At 42.0% G+C, this 10,048-nt stretch overlaps 1 pseudogene; it reads left to right on the forward strand.

The window, feature by feature from the left end:
* Window positions 1-685: 685 nt before the first annotated feature.
* On the forward strand, window positions 686-9,789 carry LOC116587272 (annotated as a pseudogene).
* Window positions 9,790-10,048: the final 259 nt, after the last annotated feature.

Raw genomic sequence — 10,048 nt, forward strand, 5'->3', positions numbered from 1 at the left:
CAAAGCCGAAGCAGAGAGCCACTGACTGGTATGAAGACACCGGAGGACAGGGAATTACCAAGGATGAGGACATTCTGGCCTTCAGATTTCTTCCCTGCGAGCTAAAGAGAGTAACTCTGGGTCATTTAACCAGAGAGAAGACTTGACGTACAAATAGTGGTTAGCTCACAGTACCAGAATCTGGCTTGGAGTCCTGGTAACCAGGAAGGAGGCACAGCGTGAGGCAGAAGGACTGAGTGCAGGATCCGGGATGCTCCTGCTTCCTGCTGCTCTTGGTACTTGGATGTAGCTACTCCCGCTGCTGCCCTCCAGCTTCTTCCCGCAAGTGACTTTTGTTTCAAAGTCTGCAGTGGTGCATCTGAGTGGGGAAGTGTAGATGCTGTCCCTATATCTCAGAGGCTGAGAAGGCGCTCAGTCTGTGGTGTCTGCCATTTCCACTCTCTGTAGAGGTGAACACAGGCTTTTTTTCCAGACACAACTGGGGAATCTCCAAACATGAAAAAAAAAAAAAAAAGAAAGCTTAGAATGTGGGCTAGATTTAGATTTAGAGACTCGTTTCTAATACAGAGAATACAATAAAAGTGATGGGATAGCCTTTCAGAAGTTAGGCTGCGAAAGACTGCCGGCTTGTTGGACTCTTGCTCTCTGGCTTTTGACACTCGCTCATTTAGTGACATAAGCCGCCATGATGAGCTGCCGCATCCCAAGAAATAGAAGGCATCTCAGGCCAAAAGCTAGGGAGGAACAGATATCTGTTCAGTATCCAGTGGAAAAATGGAATCTTGCAAGCAACAACCTGTGAGTGAGCTTGGAGGCCGAGCCTTTCCCAGTTGAACCTTGACATGAGTTCCACCCCAGCTGGCACCTTGACTGCATCCTGGCGGAGCTTCTGACTCAGAGCCGCCCAGCTGAGCTGGGCCCAGATTACTGACCCACAGAAGCAGTATATGTTGTTTTAACCTACCAGGCTTTATAGACTTTGTTCTGAAGCAATGGAAAACCAGTTGGAAAACAAAACAAAACAAAACAAAACACCCCAACCTAACTACTTTTTAATGATTCTTAGGGCAAGAGTTAACCAAACTAAAACTATTGATTCCTGGGTGGGGGCGGGGGGCAGTTACAGAAAAATCACATACCAAAATATATAGGTGAGTTTTTACTTCTGACCTCAGTGGCAGATTTGTGGCTGAGGGGTACTTTGTTGAGAACAACAAAAGCTGGCTGCATTGAAAAACAATCTTTTTGAAGACTTCAGAGATTGCAGAAGCCACTTGGAAGTAAGGGGCCATGCTCTTGGAGAAAGGCCGACTTACTGACTTGGATTTCTGCCAAGGCTGGGAACTGAGAAGCTAATATCCCAGATCGAAGGAGGAAGACGGAAGCTGAGAGAGAAACTATTTCCTTTTCCTTGCCCTCCCCTACCCCAGAAAGACCACACGGAGGTGCAGGTGCGGTTGCAGAGCTCCTCAGGGCAGGCTCGCAGGCACTGGGCAAGCCCCCCTGCAGGCAGCTGTGCTCTCGTGGACTCAGGAGAGCCTGACAGCCTGGCCTCACCCCCTTGGGCCTCATTCCTACTCCTCGGAATGCTAATTCCTAATAAACTAATAGCTCCTAAGACTTCAGCCTGAGGCTTTGCTCAGTATTGAAACCAGATTCAAAATAAATGAACTGAAACTAGAATATTTTTAAGACACCGACAATGGTTAATTAGGAAACATCATGGGAAAAGCACCCTATGCATTTTATTAGGTTGTGTTTTCATTATCTGCTAAAAAAATTTCCTAATTGCCATTGTGATTTCTCCTTCAGGACCGTAAATTAATATATATGAAGGGCTAAAAAGGTACATAGTAAGTACTTTATAAGTGCTGGCTTTTATTATTGAAAAGCATAAAGATATATATGCATATATTTACCGATATATAAATACACACTATTACAAGTAAAAGAAAATTCACAATATATATAACATACAAAATAATAACAACAGGTAGCATTTATGGAGTATTCTAGATGTCTGTTTATGACCCTATCTTGTACTTTTTTTTTTTTTTAAAGATTTTACTTATTTATTTGACAGAGAGAGATCACAAGTAGGCAGAGAGGCAGGCAGACAGAGAGGAGGAAGCAGGCTCCCTGCTGAGCAGAGATCCCGATGTGGGGCTCAATCCCAGCACCCTGAGATCATGACCTGAGCCAAAGGCAGAGGCTTAACCCACTGAGCCACTCAGGCGCCCCCTATGTTGTACTTTTATCCACACTTTATCAATGAGGAAATTGAGGCACCGTAATTTGTCCAGTTAGTATGCAGTTGGTAAGTGACAGATCCTAAATTTGAACAAAGTCTCTGCTCCGTGGGAAGCCTGCTTCCCTTTCTCTCTGTCTGCCTCTCTGCCTACTTGTGATCTCCGTCTGTCAAATAAATAAATAAAATCTTAAAAAAAACACAACTTTACAAATAAAATATAAATGTGTATCATATAAATATAATAATAAATAAGCTTTATAATAATGATTAGCTTGTTCAGAGAGTTTCAATATAAAGCTAAATGAATACAAATTCAAATTTCTTATATAAAGAGCATTTGAATTCTGGTCCCGTTTAGATAATGAGAGGCATAATAAAGTCTTTCTCTTTTCAAACTCTATTAAAATATAATAATAAATAATTAAACCCATACGATACTGAAAAGCGAGTGGGGGTGCTAAGGGCATAATAAAACAGGAAATTCTGGAATGTAGAAAGCTATTGGTAATAGACTGATAGTAAATGCTAACAGAGCTGAGAAACCTACAACCTTATTATGCTGTAACTTGAGCACCACAAAATTAGCGGGAATGGGAGAAAGCATGGGCTGTCATGGTGTGCCAGATACTGAAAAGGCAACAGATGGAGAAAAGCTCTCTTGTCCCCAACTCCACTCCTAGAGAGAAGCTGCCTCTGAAATTAATTCCCAGGGTGCGGGTGTAGTGTGGAAATTCTGGGGATGGTCTGTTGATGTGAGGCTCCTAAGCATCCCAAGAGCCAAATGCAAGGTGCCTTAGGAGCCCAGGTCTCCAAGACCCTCTGAGGGACGTGGGGATCTCACATCCACACACCTGGAGAGCCAGTCTAGCTCTATGTCTGTGGGTCTGTCTCTCCTCACACATGACTTCTCCAGCTTTCCTGTCTGCCTTCCTCCAGCCCTCACCATATTCAACACCAAAGGCTGTGTTGAATGGAAAACATAAACTAAACAGAGATCATTCCCAACCAAATTAGGCAATAGAATGAACTAAATAATTATTATAATTAATTATATATGAAGCATAATATATAATGTTTATATAAACACCACATATGTGCTTATTACATTAAAGGATACAAAACTTTACAAATAGGGGTGCCTGGGTGGCTCAGTGGGTTAAAGCCTCTGCCTTCGGCTCAGGTCATGATCTCAGGGTCCTGGGATCGAGCCCCGCGTCGGGCTCTCTGCTCCGTGGGAAGCCTGCTTCCCTTTCTCTCTGTCTGCCTCTCTGCCTACTTGTGATCTCCGTCTGTCAAATAAATAAATAAAATCTTAAAAAAAACACAACAACTTTACAAATAAAATATAAATGTGTATCATATAAATATAATAATAAATAAGCTTTATAATAATGATTAGCTTGTTCAGAGAGTTTCAATATAAAGCTAAATGAATACAAATTCAACAGACTTATTGGGGGATTTTCAGAGCTACCTTAAAAATCAGCATATCAAGTAAAGAAAAATCATCAGCAAATACATGTACCAAACAAAATAAGAATATGAAATCGTTTTAAGCACTTATGAAAAAATTATAAATGTTCACCACAAGTACCAGGTTATAAAGAAAATATTGTGTCTTCCAAAGCAGAGAAACCATTCTGGCCATGTCCTCGATTCAAAATGATGTAATAGCAAAAATAAATGATAAAAAATATGCTATTCTCATTAAATTATTTAAAAAGTACCATTTAAATGAAAGAAAAAAATTAAAAACAAATTACATTCTACTCAGAATTGAATGAAACCACTCATTAGGTTTCTGCCAAGGCAAGACTCCCAAAAATTATTTTTAGTTTTCAAAATAGAGAAGAGATTTCAAAATAAAATTTTTTAAAAAAATTACTACTAATGTGGGTACCATTAAGGATTAGTATCTAACCTATATAAAGTACCCTTATAAGGCACTTAAAAGAAAAGTCAAAATTAAAAAAAAAAAATTTAAAGGATATAAATAGGCTATTCACAGAAAAGGGGAGGAAGTGAATGATAAACACATAGAAAATAACACAACTTCACTGATCATCAGGAAAAATATGCAAGTAAATACCAGAATACTAGTTACATGCTCTCTCTGTCCACATTATAATTTCAATATTCAAAAGATGGATTATATCCTGTTCTTTTGGAGGCGAAGGAAAACAGATATGTGGGAGATAAATTAATAAACCAGTTTGCAATGTATTTGGGCAGCATCTATCAAAATTTAAACGATGCTGTCTTATCTTTTATTTTCGATTTCTACTTCTAGAGACTTTCTGCATGGAAATATTAATACAAAATGTATTAAAAGAAACATCCTATAAAAAACAAGGGGCAACCTAAATTATTAAATACATTAAAGTACATTCAAAATATGAACAGCCCGACCACTTTAAAAAGAATTATATCCAAGGTATTTTGGAAAGAGACATTAATGTAATTTTAGATCTCCTTTTAGAAAGTCATTTGGCAATAGTATCAAAAGTTATCTCTATAAACCTTCATATTGTTCTTGCTGCCATCTTGGGTCCGTAGTCCCCTCCCAACACTACCTGACACAGAGCAGCAAAGACAGAGTCAGAACAGAATCTGACGTTGGTGAATCAGTATCGGAGCTGGAGGAACAGGTTACCACACAGGCAAGCACACAGCAAGCCCCACTGGCACCAGCCCCTGAAATGGATGAAGCCGTCAGGAAAAGTAAAGCAAAGGAAGTCAGAGAGAAAAAAAGTCAGTGGGAGGCCATGTCCAAACCAAGTCCTCAACAGGTTATAGAAGTTACTAAAGTCACCATCCAGAAATCTTAGAACGTTCCCTTCGTCATCGCAAGGCCATATGTCTACAAGAGCCCAGTTTTAGGACCTATCATAATTTTGGGGGAAGAAGACAAGGTCTGATAGGGAAAAGCTGGAAGATGGCCGACCAAACCAGCAAGGGAATTCCCGCCCCTGTCTCAAAGCCCTTCCGGGTTCTTCTTTCCTACCTCGTTTCCGCGCGTGTGCCAAAGGTACCAAGTATGTGGAAGTCGAACGGTATAAATCCCCCTCCCTGCTTGTGCTCGGGGCTCAGACCTTGGGAGAACAACCTCGTTTGTGCCCACCGGTGTTAAATAAATCTCCAATCCTCCAAAGTCTCTGAGTGCTGCTTGGTTCTTCCACCAGGATCCAGTCCAGGTTTCGTAACAGGTCAAGGGCCTATCTCAGCAAGCATAGCTAGCAGCTGCTGAGAAATTCAGAGTTCAAGGGGAAGCTGTCTAGAACATTCAAGAAAAAGAAAGACCCCGACTGTATCAGAGGAGAGTGAAGAGGAGGACGTTAAGGAAACAGAGGTGAACATTGAGGCCGTAGAACTGATCATGCCATAAACAGACATGTCAAGTGCGCAGAGAGCTAAGCCCTGCAGAACCACAGTAATGGCATCGTAGATGCTATTAAGGAATTAATGCAACCATTGGATAAAAGTACTCTTATTTATTTTGGTGCTTCAAAAGAGTGACTGTCACTTGGTTTTACATTTGTACTGTTTCCATCATTAATATAAATGCAGCTTCTGTTCCAAACTGATTGACCATTTGGTTGTTGTAAAGTTTTCCGACGAAATAAACACAACACCAGGCGAAGTGGGTGTAAGACAAGGTTTATTAAAGGTTCTGTCCGGTGAAGTTTCAGGGCCCAGATGAAGGGGAACCGAGAAAGTTGCACCGGGAGGAGGTGGGCACCCTCGGGCGAGGTTCCGCGACTCTGGAAAGCAGAGTGGGGGAAGTCGCACCCAAGGCAGGGAGGAGGGGGCCTTTAAGGGGTCTTGGGGAAAGCTCAGGGGTCTTTTGGCAAGTTTCCCTTATTTGGATATCCCGCTTGCTCGTCGGGATCCCATTGGTCCACAGGAGCCCGGGGCGGGGGTCTCAGATTCCTGCTTGGGCCTTTGTTCTCCTGTCCCGAGCTCAGGTCCTGTGGCGGGAACTTTAGCCATCTTTAGTAGCCCTTCCTGCCAGCCCAACAGTTGTCATACAGTGATTCTTCTTTAGGAAGTCATCAGAAAGCATGGAGAAAATTTTCTGTATTTATGCTTACACAAATATTATTGAAATACGCAAAAGCAAAATAACAATGACAAACACAGGAAAAAAGTGAAAAGAGTGAACAATAAATACTCTTAATGTTGTAGGAGAAAAAAATAAACAGGATCTCCATATAATGTAGTGGCATTTTGATGCAGGGTCGTCGAGCAGGGTCCTAGAGTGCAGTGGTGAAGAAGGAATTCTTGAGACAGTTTATGGTGCAAATAGGTGGTTTTATTATAGCATGGGGACAGGTCCTGTGGGCAGAAAGTGTGGCGCTGGGATTCTGAGGAGTGACTGATTAGATCGGTTTTTGTATCCTGTGGAGGGGAACTTGACGTTAGGACTGCAGGAAATTGAGTCTATAGGTTCTTCCTGGAGGTCTGGCTATTATTAAACTCGTGTTTTACCTGTAAGTCATTAAGACAGTTACAGACTGTGATGGAGTTTCATGTCCTGCAGGACCACGATCTTTATCAGTTTACCATTTGTTTCTTCCCGGCCCTTTGTTCTTGGGCCGTCTTGGGTGCCTGAGGAATGGCACGTATATTGCACATTTAGTGGGGCGGGATGGTAAGTGGGGTGTCACCTTGCCTTTTGCACTCTCATCAATCTCAACATTAAAAAGTATATTTTAGAAGGATGTGAGAAAACGATCAAAATACACTGTCTATAGCGTGGACTTCCCTTAGCTGAGCCATAGGGTCTGGGAGGACTAAGGGGCTTAGTTGATTCACTAGAGGGGAAATCTCTCTAAGTACGCATTCCTAAAGAGTAGGCTGTGGAGAAGATTTCCTATTCTCTTAAAGGTGTTCCTATTACCATAAAGGTGTTCTGGGTCCCTGTGCCCCCTCCTATAGAACTCAGTCTCTCTCTGGCTTTACGCTCACCCCATACCATATCCCCATGGAAACCCCTCTTCTGTCTTTCCTGAGGGTGTTGGAGAAGGGCTCGGATGCTTCCAGCCCTTCAGGGAGAAGCATTTCTGAAACAAAAAGAAAGGATTTATTCGCATATACTACTTGGCTCTCTTAGCAGAGACCCCTCTTTGGCTCCCCCACTGCTGCATTGTTATTCCAATGAAGATTATGGCTCTTTTCCTGTTCTTACCAAAGACCCTTCCTAGCAAGGGGTTTCTGGAATGGACAGAAAAGTTGCAACACTACAAAGGCACCTTTGCTATGCCTGGGTAATAGAAGCGCGGTCACTGTGATGAAGTCCCAGAACCTAAGTCAGGTTCGGTGGGGTGAGGTTCGGAGGCGACGGCTAAGAAAGAATTCTTAAGACGTCTCTGGTGCAAAAAGGTGGTTTATTAAAGCACTGGGACAGGACCCGTGGGCAGGCGGAGATGCAGCTGCCCCGTGTTGTGAAGAATGGCAGGTTATGTACCCTGTGGTTGGGGGAAGGTGAGGGGAAGGAAGGGTTCAGAGGAGTTTTCATATGCTAAAGAGGGCCTACAAGGTGCCAGGATGTCCGAGGCCTACCTGAGGCCTTGCCCTTGCGGCTTGATCAGTGTTGTCTTTAGACCAGCCATTAACATTAAGATAGTTCGGAGAATTTTTGGTGGGATGTCACAATCCTGCTATCCATCATCTTTGTTAGTGAGATTTAGGACATTTGTAAGCCAAGGGAGACTCCTGTCTAGCAGCATTGTGAGCTCTGCGAGTTAACTATTTGCTTATTGTTCATGGCAGTCAGGGCTGCCTGAGGGATGCTACACACAGGACTGAGAGGGAGCGGAGGGAGAGGGGGTGAGGGGGGTGCAAGGCTCCAGCTTTTGCTTTGTCTTCAGCCAGCCTCGTGCTCCCTCATCAACTGTTTAATTTTTGTTTTCTGTATTTTTCAAAATTTCAACCGATAACGTGTAGGGAAGGAAAGATAAATTTCCCTCTACTCTTCTAGGTTCTTGGCTGAGAACGCCCCCCACCCCGCCCGCGAAAAAAAGATTAATAGAAAAACAAACAGAAGCTTAATCCTGTATATACATGGGAGAGACAACCCTCCCTCCTGTCCGCACCCCCCAAACATCACCTTAAAGGTAAAGACCAAATGTTGGGGGGGGAGGCGGGGGATGTGACCAGGAAAAGCTCAGAACATAAGGTGAGACTTGTTATGTAGATCTAAACTGAAGCCTTCTCCATTGTCAAGATTCTCTGGATGGGATTTAGAGGCATCTTTCCCCAGAGGGAAACACCCTTACACATGCAGATTTTCCGCCTAAATGTAAATGTCCCTTAGGAGTGGGTAACCTCTTTATTTTCCAGAGCTTTTGCTGTGGCTGATTTTTCTTAAAAATAAATAAATAAACAAACAAAATAAAAATAAATTAAAATTAAAATTAAAAAATTAAAAAATAAATAAAAATAAGAATAAATAAATAAATAAAAAGTAATCAATCCACTCAAGATAATCTTTAGGCCAAAAACCGAGTATTTTGGAGTGGCACGTTTGACTCCCCTTCTTATTAAAAAACCTGAAAAAGTAGGGGTGCCTGGGTGGCTCAGTGGGTTAAGCCGCTGCCTTCGGCTCAGGTCATGATCTTGGGGTCCTGGGATCGAGTCCCGCATCGGGCTCTCCGCTCAGCGGGGAGCCTGCTTCCCTCTCTCTCTCCCTCTGCCTGCCTCTCTGCCTACTTGTGATCTCTCTCTGTCAAATAAATAAAAATAAAATCTTTTAAAAAAAAATCTGAAAAAGTATAATCAATGTTATTAAATTTTTTTCTTCTTGTCTTAAGAGTTATTAACATGACGTCTGATGATTAGGGATTTCTTCTGAGTATTTTAGTTTTCAAACCCACTTCATGAGGGCTACATTTTTCTCTACCAGCAGAATTTTTCCTTTTCGTTACTACCGCCTCTCCTGGAAATACAGGTGTCCTTGCAATATTTCATCAAAATATTTATTGTTGTTTAGTACACAAATTTCGGCAGAAATTAGATAAGCATGTCCATTTTCAGAGTTTTGAAGTCTAAATTATTGTGAGTTCATAATTCTTTAAGTCTGAATTTTAGCTTCCATAAAGCTAATGTCAAAACCAAAATATTCTTTGAAATCAGTAGGGGGTTTGTTCACTAAGCACTGGAAAAGATGAAAAATAAGCCCAAAGTGACTCTTACCTGTTTGTGAGGGGTTACCTTTCTCACAGGCATTACTTTCCGTCTATCTTAAATTAGCTCTTTAAGCATGTGCTCTTGTATTATGTATTGCTGGTCCAATTAGTCTTTGGACCCTGTCCTTCTTCCCTAATTGTTGCTATTTCTTTCAAAATAAAAAAAAATAATAATAACTTTAATATTCAACTTCTCATTTTTTTACTACTTCTGAAACTTTTCAGAATATCCTTCTTTGTGTAGTTTATAATTTCCTTTTCGGGGTTGCTTTTGTTGCAGAACCTGGACTGGATCCTGATGGAAGAACCAAGGAGCACTTGGAGACTTTGGAGGATCGGAGGTTTATTTAACACCGGTGGGCACAAACGAGGTTGTTCTCCCAAGGTCTGAGCCCTGCACACAAGCAGGGAGGGGGATTTATACCCTTCGACTTCCACATACTTGGTACCTTTGGCACACGCACGGAAACGAGGTAGGAAAGAAGAACCCGGAAGGGCTTTGAGACAGGGCCTGGAATTCCCTTGCTGGTTTGGTCGGCCATCTTAGAGTACAGTTTTCCCCTATCACTCTAAAATTTTTAACTTTTTCTCCTATGTTACTGAAAACTAG

This window comes from Mustela erminea, chromosome 3 (assembly GCF_009829155.1).
Source record: "Mustela erminea isolate mMusErm1 chromosome 3, mMusErm1.Pri, whole genome shotgun sequence".
NCBI classification, from domain to species: Eukaryota; Metazoa; Chordata; class Mammalia; order Carnivora; family Mustelidae; genus Mustela; species Mustela erminea.